Here is a 17,167-nt window from a genome sequence, read left to right as displayed (position 1 = left end):
GGTAGAGTGGCTAGACGGGAGCCACTGCTCACTAAAAGGCACATGACAACCCGCTTGGAGTTTGTCAAAAAGCACCTTAAATCCTTAAGGTGCTTAAGGTGGTTCTCTGACTAGGAGAAACAAAATTCTCTGGTCTGATGAAACCAAAATAGAACTTTTTGGCCTGAACTCCAAGCATCATGTCTGGAGAAAGCAGGCACTGCTCATTGGCACTGCTCACACCATCCGTTTCAACATGATGATGTGCATACCGGGGGCAGTCACGCTTGAGCGTGTTGTAACAGAGAATGTCTAATATAGTGTCATCGACGGGCTCTGGTTGTAATGTGAGTGCTGGCCTGCAACGTGAACATGCTTTTAATAGGCCACAGGTGTTCCTCCTCTTCTGTGTCGCCGTTGCTGATCGTTGATTCTGCCATCTTCCTTTGATTTGCTCTGACTGACTGTGAAAAAAACTGTAAACTCCCGTCCCACTCCCGCTGCTGAAATTGAGTATGGTCACGTGACCAGGGTGCATGGCTACAGCTACGTTGATTGGTGAAACACAGTCACATGGCTTAGCCTGGCGGATGTCTCTCTCTCTCTCTCTCTCTCTAACAAAATAAAACATTAAAATGATCTGTACACGGGGTGAATAAAAGAAAAGTAACAAGCTCAGTATAGCCTAATGTAGCGGAGTAAGAGTACGTTTTTTTCTTCACAAATATACTCAAGTGATTTCAGCTCAGCTTTCAACACAATCTCCCCCATGAAGCTGATTGGAAAACTGAACACTCTGGGCATCAGTACCACCCTCTGCAACTGGATACTGCACTTCCTCACAAACAGACCCCAGTCAGTTCGGATTGGCAGTCTCTCCTCCTCCACTCTAGTGCTCAACACCGGAGTGCCCCAGGGCTGTGTGCTCAGCCCCCTCCTGTTCACACTGTACACCCACGACTGCAACCCCCGACATGGAGAGAACTCTATTGTGAAGTTCGCAGATGACACCACCATCACTGGCCAGATCTCCAACAATGATGAGTTTTCGTATCGGGAGGAAATCAACCATCTTGCAGAATGGCGCACAGAAAACAACCTACTGCTCAATGTCAGCAAAACCAAAGAGCTGATAGTTGATTTTCGAAAAAAGTAGGCAAAGACATACAACACTGTCTACATCAATGGAGCTGAGGTGGAGCAAGTGAGCAGTTTTAAGTTCCTGGGAATCAACATAACAGAGAACCTGTCATGGACTTCACATATCTCTGCCCTGGTTAAAAAAGCCCAGAAACGGCTGTATTTCTTAAGGAAACTTAAGAAAGCAAAATTCCCACGCCAAGTTCTTGTCAGCTTCTACAAAGGAGCGATTGAAAGCATCCTGACTGGAAACATCACAAACTGGCATGGGATGTGCACGGCCCAGGACAGGAAGACTCTGCAAGAAGTGGTTAAAACTGCCCAAAACATCATTGGCACCCATCTACCAAGCATCAGTGATATCGGGGAGGTGAGGTGAGATCCTAAAAGACAACACCCACCCCAGCCACAGCCTGTTCACCCTGCTGCCGTCCGGAAAAAGATACAGAAGTATCTGCTGCCGTACCACCAGACTACAGAGCAGCTTCTTCCCTCAGGCTGTGAGACTACTAAATGCACGATCTGCACTCCTCCATGTTTAATAATTTTATTTTTTATACAATCAATTAGTCAATCAAGAGGGAACCACATTTTAATTTCATTATACAACCTGTTGTATAATGACCAATAAACTTCCTTGTATCCTTGTATCCTTGTAAAACCTGTTCCAGAGTGCTCTGGAACTCAGACTACGGCAAGGATTCATCTTCCAACACAACAATGACCCGAAGCACACAGCCAAGATAACAAAGGAGTGCCTTCAGGAGCAGTCTGTGAATGTCCTTGAGTGGCCCAGCCAGAGCCCGGACTTGAATCCAAATGAACATCTCTGGAAAGACCTAAAAATGGCTGTCTGCAGACGCTGCCCATCCAACCTGACTGAGCTTGAGAGGATCTGCAAGAAGAATGGGAGAAAATGCCAAGCTTGGTGTGCCAAGATTGTAGAGACATACCCAAGAAGACTTGAGGCTGTGATTGCTGCCAAAGGTGCTTCAACAAAATATTAAACCACGGGTGTGAACACTCATGTATCTATTATGTTTAAAAGTTTACATTTTCAATAAATTTACAAAAAAGTCTGAAAACATGTTTCACGTGTTTTCAATTTGTCATTATGGGGTACTTCATGTAGATTTTTTAAAAGAAAACTATACTCAAATCATTTTAGTATAAGTCTGTAAAGTAACAAAATGTGAAGTGAAGGGGTGTGAATACTTTCTGTATTCTGTACTTTATGTATTTTTTCCTATATTTTAATTTTTAATTTGGAAATATTGCCAAGCACACAATACAGTGATGATATTGTAATTCGTCCATTTTTTTAAAATGACATACAGCAAAGCCCTCACCTACCCACCCAAGACCACACACCTAGAAGAGCAGAGAAAAAACAAAAAAGAGAGAAAAAGTAAATAAAAAATGTTATGCTATTTTATGCCATAAAGACTTGCAAAATTTGATGCATGATTTGTAATAATGCACTTGAAATTGTAATAATCTTTATGTTTTTTTCTGTTTCTTTTTTAAATTTATGGAAATTAATATACTGACATGATTGTGGATTATTATTAGTTATGCACTCACATGAAAATGCATCAAAGAAATGCAGTTTTGGGGGTAATTTTGTGGTAAATGTATGACTATTTTGTTGTAATTGTAAATATACAGTATATTTACAATAATATTTATATAATATGTATTATATAATATGTTTTGCTAACTTTCTGGGATTTTTTTGTGGAAACTGTCTGATTTATTGTAATTTTTTAAAACTAAGTTTTTGGTTATTTTCTTTCAAATTTTTTTTCATCAATTTTTCAGGACAAAGGGTCATCCAGAAACAACCAGTCAATCCTCAAGTCACAAATAAGCTGTTTTAAACTCTGCAAATATGGATTTTTTTTTCGCCCCAAAAGAATTGGAGAGAATACAGGCAACAGATGAAACATGATGACACAACACATTGTAATAAGTGAGGTTTCAGCTCCTGCTCCTGATTCACATTTCATCTTGCAATGTAAGATAGTGAGCTGCACAGGCAGAAGATATACTGGGGGAGACACAGCTGGACTTTAATGAAGTACTGTTAAAGTTAGAATTTTAATTTATATGCCTTCTGCAATATAAAATGCTTTGTCACATTTTTCATTGTGCAAATGATCAAACTACGTAGCTTTATATGAGCCAGTCTGCACTGCAGTTACTATAACCACAGAAATGATTGTTGGCTACAAACGTTTCCCCGGGGACTGTTTTCCGGTGGAGCATTTCACTCCACCCAAGTTCAACTCATCAAAACACCCCCCATAGACTGTTTCTTCATGAAGTCAATTACCATTTCCTTTGTTTTTTTTTTTTTTTTGTTTTGTTTTTTTTTTTGTTTTTTTTGACATTTACAAGATTGTTGCTCTTGTATCAGTCTGCAAAAAGCTTCACTTCCTCTCTGTAAGCGTTCTCCTGGTTGTTCTGGATCAGGCCCAACACTGTCGTGTCATCCATGCACTCTATGATGAGGTTTGTGTTCCGCTTTGCACAACAGCCGTGATTCATCAGGGTGAACAGTAGGGGGCTCAGGACACATCATTGAGGAGATCCAGTGCTCAAGTGAGATGGTGGATGATGACTGTATTTCACTCAAACTGAGGTCTTCCTGAGAAGAAGTCTAAAATCCAGTTGCACAGTGGAATGTTTAGTCCAAATGGGCCCAGTTTGTCGAATAGATGCTGGGGGACATGAGCCAATGCAGCTGCTGCCGACACAAGCGCTGACAAACGTTATCCGAGTTGTAAAACATGACTGCTTGCTTTAGGTTAGCAGAAATGTGAATTATATATATTTTGTTGATATTACACTAAACCGATAGTTTCCGTTTAAGAAAGGAGCACCACAGTCAGTAAATTATCCATAACAATCATCATCAAATTAATCAAGTCCCCTGTCTAATTCTGGTGTCTTGTCATATTATTAGATCTACCATATATTACACCACTTTGATGTGTTCTGCTACACAAAGCTCACCACTAAGAGGGGACTTAGCTCTACATAGGCTGTAGGCTGTATCACTTGACTGGCAGTGAAATAGCAAAGCTTCTCAAAATACATAGGATGTAATGTGATCTTCTATGACAAGTAAGCAGGGACATTTTATTTGTGTGGTGCCAGTGTTCATGTTGCTATTAGCACCTGAACAGGGAAAATGTCAGCCTGTTCTCAACTACTGCCTGACTTTTATCACAGGGATACATGGGGAATGGGCAGTGCAACCTGACATAAGATGATGGTGTTCATGCTGACTCCATTAACATGGATCTGGCTCAACACATAACCATGGCTTGACTTTGCTCTTACTTGGGGACTGAATTGAAACAACTTTTTGTTTTAGGATATTTTGATTGTGATTCTGTATTTATGATTCAAATGCGTTTTAATAATGACTGTGTTTCTGTTGAACAACCCCACAGAAGCACCACTTTTTCTACACATTCTCAATAGTTTGTCTGTTGATATGTATTCCCAAGTTCTTGTAGACATAAACCAGTTTTTCCTGTCCACAGCATGGGAAAAAACACTGCACTTGAATCAGGGCAGGCTTGACGCATCAGCAACCTGCTTAGGGCCCCTGTGCAGTGTTGTGGTTATATGGTTGGTACAGCCACAAATAAATAAATAAAATGAAGTGATTAATAATAATAATAATAATAATAATAATAATAATAAAAAGCTCCCCCGAAAGCCATGGTATAGTGTGCACACTTATTGCAGTTGTTTGCCATGGTGACAAGTCAGAGGAGCCCTAAAGTGTGTAACATACGCTTGACAACAGTGCAGTTTGCTGTGTAGCCTAAATCTAGAAATTATTAAAAGTTCTTTGAACACCTGAATTTGTTTCTCCTGCTGTGTCACACGAGTGCTTCGACAACAGTCAAAACTCAATTTCAACCTGACACTAGAAACCATATAAAAGTGTTTGTTAACCTTCAATGGCTAACATACACCAGCGGAAATGTGAGATGTCTTTCCACTAATTGAGTCTTCGCTGCAAAACCTCTCAGCTTAGAGATTGAGTGACTTGACCGAAGTCATAAAGAATCTAGCCCAGCACCATGACAGTGGTGCACAAAAAAAATGGCTGCCAGTCTGGTATTCAAGTTCTTCAGCATTCAAGTTCTGTGGGAAAAACTTTTTTGCTTTTGTATTTATTCCTGTCTTGGATGTAATTGCACCTATGCACCTACAGGATCTTTATTTTCTCAATAATAACATTTGCTGTCTCCAAAAGAATACAGAAGGGCACCAAGTCTGAAATAAATTACATTTACTCTTACAGACTGAGGGAGAATAAAACCCCTCAGGTTCATACATGACCAATAACCCACAGAATTAATAGACTGCTTTTTAATTCCTGTCTTGAATCCAATGTCAAATGTCTAATGTCAAATGTACAAAACAACATAAAGAATGGTGTGAAATGCTCTTATATTTTGGATTACATTGGGGTAAAAGAGCTCCCATGAACTCCTGTGGCATTTCTAAGTTCTGTTCTTTTGAGAACTGAATTGAGTGGCATTCATCATTCTTCACCACATTATAATAAGGTGGGTACATTGAAACTGCATGGTGGAGTAGAGACACTGCTCCTGTGCATTGAAAGGAGCCAATTTGCTCAGTGCACAAGACGAGTGACGCACATCCGGTTTCGCCAGATAGCGGCATTTCAGTTTCCGGTCTGTGTAATGGCTAAGCCTAACGCTTACATATTCTACCGGTGCCTCACGGATTTGCCCAGACTAACGATAAACTATGTCCACCGAAACGTTGCTGCCACTTCCCCTGCCCCCAAAAGCAAACGAGAAAGGGTTTTAAGTTATACATGTCCAGCTATTTGCACAACATCTAAGGTATGTAATTTAGAGAACGTTAGCTAACGGTCGTTAGCTAGCTTTAGCTAACTAACGTAGATGGTTAGCACCAGGCGAATCACACCGTAACGTTTGTTGTGTAAAATGAATCTCGTTTTTGTATCCAGTGGCAAGTTAGCTGACTATACCTGAGGCCTGTATCACGAAGCAAGCTCAGTTTTCCCTGGATCTCTCAGACCTATCCGGCTACACTAATGGAGATCATGGTGATCAGGGATAACCGGTATCACGACGCCGGTTATCAACTCGCTCACTCAATCCAGGTTTGTCTCATCAAGAGCCGTGAACGCGCATGTATAAGGGGCGGGTTCCGAGGCAGCTGACCAACAACAAACATGAGCGACAAGGACAAAAGCACCGCGTATTTAACGGCGGAGGAGTGGATATTATACTGGAAAAGTATGAGGAGGAAAAAAAAAATTTACACACTAAATCGAACACCGTGGCTGCCACGAAGAGAAGGCAGTATTGCCGACTGTCAGTGCACCGTGAACCGACAGGCGGTGCAGTCGGCACCGCCTGTCGGGAATCCCGAAAGGCCCCGAACCCCCCAATTCCGCTGCCACTGGAGAAGAGCCATACTGGTGGTGACATTTAATACACGATGCTCTGATGTCCCTTTCTCCTAAATGCAGCATGAAGTACGAAACAGAAATCATCAACTGCTGGAAACTCAGAGGTAAAGAGACTCCTGTAAACTGGCAGGTTTTTGCAAGTACGCCTAATTCTATATTTCAACCCATGTATGAATCTTTAGGTGTTATATAATACAGGCTTTTATATTAAATATTTACATATATATTTTTATATTTTTTTCAAAGATCCCCAACGCCCCCCAGTCAAAAGAATTGTTTCCAACGCCCCCTGACCTTCTTTGAACACCCCCTGGGGGGCGGTACCGCCCCCGTTGAGAAACCCTAATCTGGGCCGACGTCCTCAGCCTGCTACCAGGAGCCCCTCAAAAATTAGATGCTATATCTCAAGGGATAATCCTTTCAATAAATTAAGAATACGATTGGCCTGCCTCCTGTACCACTTTTTTGAGTCAGTTTTGTCCAGTACATTTCAAGACCTGATCCCTAGGTCCCTAGTGAAATCTTCGTCCAATCCCCTTGACATTGTACCTACATGTTCCTTAAAGAGCTTAAAGGCCTGTTCCCTGTCTGGTGTGAATAGCTGCCCTGAGTCTGACTGTGTGCCTGATTTCTTGATCTATCTCTCTGTCAGAATGGCAGACCTTTATCCAAACTTCCTTTTACATCCAAAATCCTTGAGGAAGTGGTTGCCAAGCAACTCCTAGTTTTGCTAGAACACAATGACATCTTTGATGAATTCCTTTCAGGTTACCAATAACATAGCACTGACACTCTCTTCTCTTGATCACTGATATTTTCATGCATAAAAGTGTTGTGACTATTCTGTCCTGTCCTGTTACTGCTGGATCATACAAATAACACACATACACAAGTATTCGTGGGGATCTGTACAGGGACATGATTTTACTTTAAATACCTAGTTTGCATTTCCCTGTGAAATCAGGGTTACGCTACCTGCATCATTATGATAAAGATAATATGTTTGTCTGGATGTGCCTTTTGGTTTGAACCGAGAATTGAATGGAGTAGAATGGTCATTATAGTGTTGCTATGGTCATTCAGCTGATACAGAATAAAATGGCAACTGTAATTCTCTGCTGTGGTGACAAGTTAGTGGGGCCATCCAGTGTGCAGTATTTGAAAAGTGTGCAGATGTGTTGTGCTGTGGCTGTAGCCTGAAATCAGAAATGTCATAAAAGTCCTTAGACAAACTCTGACAATACTAACAAGATGAAAATAATATAAGTCTGTGCCTCCCTAACTGACTAAAGACTGTCCCTGACTGACCAAATGTTTTCAATATCTGGTGACAGCAAAGGCACATGTCATCCTGCATCCAGATAACATGCTTTGAATCCTTTTATTCTTGATTCTTAGAAAAAGATCCCAAACTCACATAAAGTAAATACTATGAGATGTAGGTTTCTACATGAACCCCATTTCATGTTATGCTCCGCACCACTGGCAAAACAACAACTTAGCAGCATGGCAGACAAAACCATGATGTATCCTTGAAAATGAACACAACATTGTTAGCGTACATCTTCTTCCATTTTTCCGGCCCGTACACTTATAAACAACATCAGCACTGGCATTAGTAACCAAAACCAACAAGACAACACGCAAATTCAATGCAAACATGTTATATACCATTGCTACCTAAGATTTCCTTTTTAACTTCATGGATTTAACTAAAAAGGCAGGAAAATGGTTTTAAACTGGATTCAAAAGGGAAATTAGGGATGAAAGTTAAGTCTGTCTCTGTGGTGGTTCAAATGGCATCTTATTTGAGCTGGATGGAGCAAAATGAAAGAATTCCTCCCAGGAAAATATGGGACACAATCAGAGAGCTATATTTACTATCAACTCTGTAATTTCTCAAAATCAAAAGTTAGAGAAAAATTAGAAATTGCTGTTTTTTTGATACAACATCGCTGGTGAGCTGACCAGTGTGTAGCAGCTGTCAGTGACTGTAAAATAACAAGTTTTCAAAACTTGAAATTGTTACCAACCCTCCTTGTTGTTCTATAGGACAGTAGTGGTGTTGTCTTCCTGTCACTGTTACTGAGTGCTGGATATGGTCTGAATGCTCCAAATAAACTGTTAGCCTCCTGACACTGAAGTTCACTCCTGGCTAACATTCTTAAAATAAACACTTTAATCCCCTTGACCTCTGACCTCCAGATAATGAAAATATATGGAAGATGGCATTGTCAGGGGACCCTTCACATTCATGTATTATATTAAGTACCCTCCTCACATTGTGAAATCCTTGACGATTTTTTTATAAAGCCATTTTGATTGGCATGTATCATGGGCCTTAGCATGTGCCTTAGCAACAACGCCTTAGCAATAATCTTGGCATCAGCGTTTAGAAGAGAGATTGGTCTATGGGAGCCACAATCTGTTGGAGGCTTTCCTGGCTTTAAATAAGAGTGATCAAGGCCCTACACAGCGAAGGGGAAGGCAGCCCTGTTTAAAGGTTTCTATATACATATCTAACAAAGACGCTACCAGTTTATCTTCAAATCATTTATAAATGTCTATTTGGAGAATTGGGCCCGGAAGCTTTACCCCCTTTCATATCAAGAATGGCATTAGGTACATGTTCTAAATCCATTTTTTTTTTTTTTCATCTAGCTGAAGTCTAACATCTTCTGAGATAGAGGGAAGATTTAATCTATCTAAATAATTGTCCTGAGTTGTCGAATTAATTAGATAGTCAGATTGATAAAGAGCCTTATAAAATGTCACAAAGGTATGGTTAATTTCCAATAGATCTGTAGTAATTTCCCCGTTATCTTTTTTAATTGCATTAATTGCTCTTTCAGAGTTAAGTTTAAGTCTAATTAGACTATTTTCAGCTTTTTGTGAGAAAAGCTCCTCATGCTCCGTTTTAAAAGTTTTTGTTTTACTTGTATTGCATTGTAACTGTGTGCCACCTTTTCCAGTTTTCTAATTTTTGAATGCAACTCATTCATTTTCTGTTTAAATTTTTTAAATTTGGAACTAGTGAAGCTAATGATTTGCCCTTTAATATAAACTTTGAAAGCTTCCCACTGAGTGGCCGCAGAGGTCTGAGCTTTGTTTATTTCAAAGTAAATGTCAATATTTTCACCCCCAAATTTTATTTAAACCAGATCATGTAGCCATTTGGGATGTAAAGACCATCTAGAGGAACCTTTGCGTAACTGTAAATTAATAAAAAATAGTGAGGTGGGGGAATGATCAGACAGAACAATGCTGTCATGTACACAGCTCTGTATACTGGCTAGCAGAGAAGTAGAAATTAAAGAATAATCTATACATGACTATATATTAAATGTTGATGAGTATTTTCTTTTGCTTAGATTTTGAATCCTCCATGGATCACATAGGCTTAGTTGACCTGATGTATTTCCATCCTGCTTTGTGTATGAGAGGTGTCCAACCCAGATGCACAATCCAACTTAGGGTCTAAAGTGCAGTTAAAGTCCACTGCTATTATAAATTTACCTGGAAGGGAGGCAATCAGTAAAAATAGATTTTGGAAAAAAGTGGGATTATCATATCACATAGATATTTACCAAGTTAATATTTTCATTTAGGAAAGTATCTTATATCACCAAATATCTACCAGCTGAATCAGAAAATGTATTATTCACTCAGAATGGTTTGTGAATCAACACCACAACCCCTCTAGGATGTGAAATGAACCAGGATGACAATACATGGCCTGGCCATCTCCATGTCCTTCATAGCTTGAGTCAATCATCTTTCTGTAAATGGATAACACAATAGATGATTCAAGCTGCTTAAGTCTAGTAATAACTTGTTTCAGTTAGTCAATTTAACCATCTCTCTTACGTTCTACGAAGTTCTACGTTCTACGTTCTTACGTCTCCTCTGCCGATGAATCTCCGCTGATCCATCCAGGAAAAAGATGACCTCACCAACCATTACCTTCCCTTGGCCCTGGCTGCACGCATCACACAAACCTTGTCTTGGAAGTTGAGAAACTGCATGATAAGGACTCTTGGTTGGGAAGCTCACTTGGGTTGTGCACAACCAGGAAGCCTGTGTGCTCTCTCAATGAAGAGTGGTGAGGGAAAGGATTCAGGGTCCAGCGCCTCAGGTAAACATTTCTCGAGAAAAGTGATCGCGTTGTTCTTTTTCAGTTTTTTCAGTTAAGTTAACCGGCCTAAGGTTGGACCTTCTCGAGTGATTCTCAGGCTCGTCTAGCTTGTTTGTGAGCAGAGCAACTTGTTTGACAAGCATTTTAGTCTTTCTCTGTGTTAACTGTATCCGAGGCGCGTTCTTCTGCCAAATCCATATGACCAGAAAGTCAGGCACGTCTTTCTTAATGTCATGGATTGCATTCAGGACTCCCTCAAACTTTGTAGCAAAGTCATTACTCATCATGTCAGCTTCTGAATAACATCCAAGTTGAGCCGATTCTGCCTCATCCATTTCCGACTGGGAGGTGGTGTTAGCATTAGCTGTTGGATTATCAAGTTTTCTAGCATCCCAGTCGTCATGATAATGTACAGAACTTTTAACGAATATCGCCAGGAGCTCACAAAGAGACGTCTGCCTAGTTCAGTGCCATAACCACACCCCCACTAAGTCCATTTTTTGGAACTTGACATCACTGTATAAAATGACCTATAGTGACCTCTAGGATAATCACTGCCTCATGAAACTTTACAACCATAAACTAGAGGATAATTTTTTAAATATCGCAGTAAATTACAAAACCTATAGAACTGCAGTACATATGGAATAAGCACACATATTATCGTGATAATATTATATGTTCAATGAAACAGTCCATGTACACTCAGTAATCATATGTAGGGTAGTTATTTTTTGTTTTTCAGAATGTTAGCTGGGGGGAGGTCCACCTCAGTAGCAGGAGGCTAACAATTAGCATTTGGAGCACCACTCAGTAATGATAAGGCTACCATACATTTAAGGTCTTTGATTATTATTGCCTGCTTATTGTATTCTCTGTCCTTATGTTCTGTTAAAATCAACTTTAATTCAACATGATTGATAAAGTATGGATGTTCAAAAACTTGTTGAAACGTGTTTAAATTTAAGTGGTATAACATGGCCTCGATTATAATATAAATCCAGATATACTAAAGGTTGATTTCTAGATTAATTTAATTCTTACTGGTGCAACCCAGTCTCAAAGTTGGTTTTCAAAGTTGGGGACGTTACAAGGGTCTCTAGCCAAATATGAGCGGCACAATTCTATACAATTAGAGCTGTAGAGCTCTCAATCTATCTGTAATAATTACTATTCTCATTATAGGTTTCACTCTCTCCACCATTGTCTGGCTATGTAGATAGTTTTCTACATTTCAGTACTAAATCAACAACAGATAAAATCTTCCCATATGGGTTTGTAGGACTAAATCAAATGCTGCCATCCCGGTCTGTGTCTGTTTGAAAGTCATGAAAATGTTTGAGAACCCTTAATCTAATAACCCACTTTCACATGGCTCACATAGTCTGTATACAAAGATATGGTTTATGTAACACTGCTGAATTAATCACAGCACTGCAGTTTGGAAAGGAAACACAGTGAGTGGGAGGGGGATGCTGAGATCAAAAAAGAAAAAAAAAAAGAAACTCATCATACACACACACACACACACACACACACACACCTACAGAAGAACATAAATGCGCATGTGTATGTACATATATCAAGTATGGGTGGGCTGATGTATTGGATTGTTTGATTAGGCCTCCACACTTGCAGCATTGTATAATATATCAGTACTACACTAGTTATCTAGGGGATGACCTAAGGTGATTCTCATGAGACATATTATGTTTATCATAATAATACTATTACTACTAATTAGCATTACTGCAGCAGAAACTGCATACAGTGATCACACATGTTAATAAAAAAGCTTGGAAAAGAACCAAATGTCTAAATAATTTGCTTCTTGCAGCCAAGTAGTCCACTTACAGTACATTTAGGGTCTTTTCAGATTATATGCATATATGAAAGAAAAATCTAAACTAGGATTATTCTTGTATTTATTTATTTTTAGAAATGCACTTAAGCCACTGCCAAGCTGTTGCTTAGTATTTGCACTACTGACGTGACTGTATTTGTGTAAGGCACAATATGCCGCTCCCTGTTACAAGCCAGGCTACATCAAACATTCAAATCTAAGCTAAAAACTGTTGTGGTGTGTCATGTTGGCCTATGGAGCAAGGCACAGCTTTTCCTGCTAGTGAAAAGCACCATTCTCTGTTCCTCAACAATTCATTATAGCACAGACATTACCACAGTCAGCCACAGTGTAGCAGTTGTTCATCTGATGTATGATGAATTGTTTACACCAGATTAGGGATGCAAAAATGTTTCAGCAGTACATTTAAGCATTTTTTATAACAGATGAAGAACAGGCCTCATTAACAATGTATATCAACAATTCATTAGGTAAACATTTACTAATAATTTGTTCATGCATATTTAATATTTATCTAATCATTTGTTGATGACTTACAACATGTTTGTGATGTTAACATTGTATTAACTAATCATTTACAGAGGTGTATTAAGGTGTATTATTAAGTTTTGTTCATGATTTGTTCATTCACAAATGTATAAATGGCTGACTATCATTACTAAGCCATTCCTAATATATCAACAAATCAATACGTTATCATTTTTACTAATGATTTGCTCATGAATATTTAATATGTAACCATTCAAATATAGATGACTTACTTATTACAGTATATTAGGGCCACTGCAGAGAGGGAAAAAAATCCGAAGCCAGGGGTAACATTCAGAGAAAAAACTGATATTGAAGTTGTAAATTTATAGAAAAAAAAGGATATTCTCTAAGATTAAAGTAGTAAATTTACATAAAAAAAAAAAACAAACTCACAAATTTATGAGAAATTGAAATTAATTGGAAAAAAAAAAAAAAAAAAAATCATCATAATACTATCATCAGCACGTGGACTTCAAAGAGACATTGCTGTGACTTGGGCCTGTTCAGAGGAAAACCATGAGGTGATTCTGGGCTAAAAGTCACTAGGAGCTAGAATATCCTTGTTAAAAAAATCCCATTGCAAAGTAGAATTTGATGAGGTCATCAACTGCAGGCCTGATAGACGGCGAGCAGCAGTGTCTGCAGTGTGTGGCCGATGCAGCCTTACAAAGTCAAGCCATGTGCTTCCTTTATGAATATAAGAATGATAGAACGTCTGACAAGTTTTTTTTTTCTCATAAATTTGTGACTTTCTCTCTGAGGACTTTAATCTAAGAAATTCTTTTTCTGTTTTTTTCCTATGAATATTATCCCCTCCCCCGGCTCCATAATTTTTTTTCTCCTTACAGTGGCCCCAGTGCGCTGTTGTACTAACAACATATTTGTGGTGTGTTTAAATAGTATTAATCACTCATTTACAAAGGTGTATTAATATTTTGGTCATCATTTGTCCATCATTAACTAATGTCTTATGAATGACTTACTAATCATCGTTATTATTAAGTATGACCTCATTTAATTTCCCCTCTCCAATCTCCCAAATCTGTCAAGGGATTCAAACTGGCAACAGTCCTGTCAGAAGCAGCCAGTCCAATCAGGTGGTCACAAGCATGCTTTTCTAACCTGCCACAAATCATGAAGCCATTTATGTTAAGTCCAAGGAAAGACCAAAGAAAACTTCACTGATCCTGTGGAGACATTGCATTGCTTTGAATCCTTTTACACAGTAAAAGGATACATGAGATAAAAAAGGTATATATATATATATATATATATATATATACATACATATATATATATATATATGTATATATATATATATAAGAATACAACAAATGTGAGGTGTTAAGCTTAACTAAAAATACTGAATTTCACTGTTAAGCAGTGTTCAGTATTGTGTGTGTGTATGTGTGTGTATATATACATACACACACACACACACACATATATATATATATATATATATATATATATATACTGTATATAGATAGATAGATAGATAGATTTGTGTGTGTGTGTGTGTGGAGGGGATCATGATTGACAGGTGGTTCATTTTGTTCCCGTCATCAGCTCTCTCAACAGCAATACATCACCTGCCACACACACATAAACACACATAAACACACACACACACACACACACACACACACACACTCAGGCTGGTCCAGCTGTGAGCCAGGCAGCGTCTCTATTTTCAGCGGGGAGGATCAGGCCTTCATGGTGTCAACAGGTGGACAAGCGAGCCAGAAGCATGTCCTTCAGTAACCTCTACTACTTCCACTCTGTATCACTCTTGAAACTTTGCTTTGGGCGGGTTGGGGGTCCCTCCCCATAACATAAAATGAAATGTTATATTTATCCATCAGACAGTGTTTATTTCCAAAAACTCACCATTCGCCATTTTTTAATAACTTCACTTTTAACCATTATTACTTACTCTTTAGACCTACTTTTTCCTTTTTTCTTTTGGTGATAGTAGGCTCCATGCTAACACTTAAGCATACACTATGTTGAGTGAAGTCACAAAATCGATATACTTTATGTTTCTGCTAATCTTTTCCCAAATCAAGCAGTCTGTGGTATAGACATGCCCAGGTGATGTGAACAGCTGATCTAGCTCAACTGACAGCCCCAGACAAAGACAGCAAACAAGAAGTTCTGAATGAGTCTGTGCGAGAGAAGAGAATGACAAGACTATAAAAGGGAGAACCATAACTGCAGGCCTATGCATGAGTTATTTTACACATCCACAGGATCAGTCCATTCCATGCTTCCCATTCATTGTCTATGTAAACCGCTGTGCGATGCATTCTGGTAGTGTTGCAGTGTGTTTCAAGAGATGGGGCATCATTTTGGCATCTCCTCATTTACATAAAGTTGAGGTCTAGTGTACAAAATTCTCACTCACTTCCATTTCCACTCCTGAAGAAGATTCACGAGCTTCATCATCTAGGCTACATTTTGCAAATTACAGGTGTTCGGCATGACTCACCGCTTCTGGAAAACTCCTCCTACTTTTAAACTAACCATCGTCAATCTGAAATGAAGACAGAGTCAGCAATTGCAGTGTTTATTTCTCACATCAAATGTTTTTAGAGGTGCATTTTGGCGAACTGTTTTCATAATATCAAATCAATTTTCAAAAGGAGGCAGCATGTTGGTCTGGTTTGAAATCTAGGAGAGGACAGCTCCCTGATGAAGCGTTTGTCCAATCAGGTGCAGCTAGGACGTGTTTGTGCAGTTATGGGAGAGAGTAACTGTCAGTCATCAAGACTGGCTCACCCATCATATGTCCACATATGGAAAGCAGAACAGCACCTTATAGAGGAATGTGTCTGCTGTTTAGGGTTAGAGGCTAAAGTGGAGGCTTTGTATGAAGATACATTCCCATAGGAAATGATTGTTCCACGTTAACTTCAGGTTAATGCTTTCCTGTTAAAACTCTCCTCTTCAGATGTTCTAATACCTCTTGGTTGGGCCATAATGGAGGCCAGACAACAGCCACAGTGACCTGGCCCCTGTAACACCCTGTGTGTCTAGTTGTTTAGCCAAGATCCTTCTGACTCCTAATCCCTGCTCCTCCCTCCTTAATCTGATCTATGATGGATTAACAGTTGACAGTCCAGACCATGGTCTGCTGATGTAGACTGTAGTTGGATTGACATATCAGGCACATCATATGATGGACATGTGGCACCTTGTACTTACAGTATTTATTAAGTAATTTATCAGTACAATATTGCTTATATATGGGGTGCCTGTAATCTGAATCCATTCCAAATTGTTCCAACCTGCCAAGAGTGAAATTCTGGGTGAAACAGGGAATGTTGTCTTTTTTTTTTTCTTTTTTTTTTTCTGGAAAATCACTTTTCTCTTGTAAGAGTAATGTACAAAAAGATTGCCAGCTGCAGACAATAAATTATCACACAAAATTAGATCTCCAGTGAATAATGAGGCACAGTGGAATCTCTCAAATGCAAAACTTCTATGATATAATTCTGTATGCACATGTACAGCATGGTCAATAGAAAAGATTATGGTGAAATGAATATCATTTCCAACTTGAACGCAATGAGTCAACAGGACTTGTTCATTCTGGGCATGTGAAGTCAACACCGGTGCTGTGTCAGATATTGATACAGGAGAGGAAATAGGTTCTCTGTCTATCTCATTGGCATCTTTTGTTTCCAGCACTGGTGTGTGTGATGAAATGTTAGTCCGATCTGACTGGTGTGAGTGGGAAGGGAAGAGTGCGGGGTGGCCGGTGCTCTGCAAGCACCCATCACAACAGCATGCATGTGGGTGTGCGTGTGCATACATATTAAATACACCCACATGTTCCTGTCAGCTTCTCAGTTTAATAAGATGTTTGTGTTTTAGTAGCGATTACTACAAAAGATTCCAAACTGACAGGATTCCTCAAGCAATTCTCCAGTCTTGATTATCTATAAGCTCAGAAACTGTTTGTGTCTATAAATGAAACTGCACGCTAGTTAAAGCCAGACCCCTCTAGATAAGCTGAACC

At 39.2% G+C, this 17,167-nt stretch overlaps 1 protein-coding gene across 1 annotated transcript in view; it reads right to left on the bottom strand.

Moving 5' to 3' along the window:
- The window catches only part of LOC115378667 (palmdelphin-like), an 82,459-nt gene that overhangs the window by 64,817 nt on the left and 475 nt on the right, over positions 1-17,167 (bottom strand). The window lies entirely within an intron of this gene.

Source organism: Myripristis murdjan, chromosome 20, assembly GCF_902150065.1.
Source record: "Myripristis murdjan chromosome 20, fMyrMur1.1, whole genome shotgun sequence".
Taxonomy (NCBI): domain Eukaryota; kingdom Metazoa; phylum Chordata; class Actinopteri; order Holocentriformes; family Holocentridae; genus Myripristis; species Myripristis murdjan.
The sequence above is the reverse complement of the archived record's forward strand: the minus strand, read 5'-3'. Positions and strand labels throughout refer to the sequence as shown.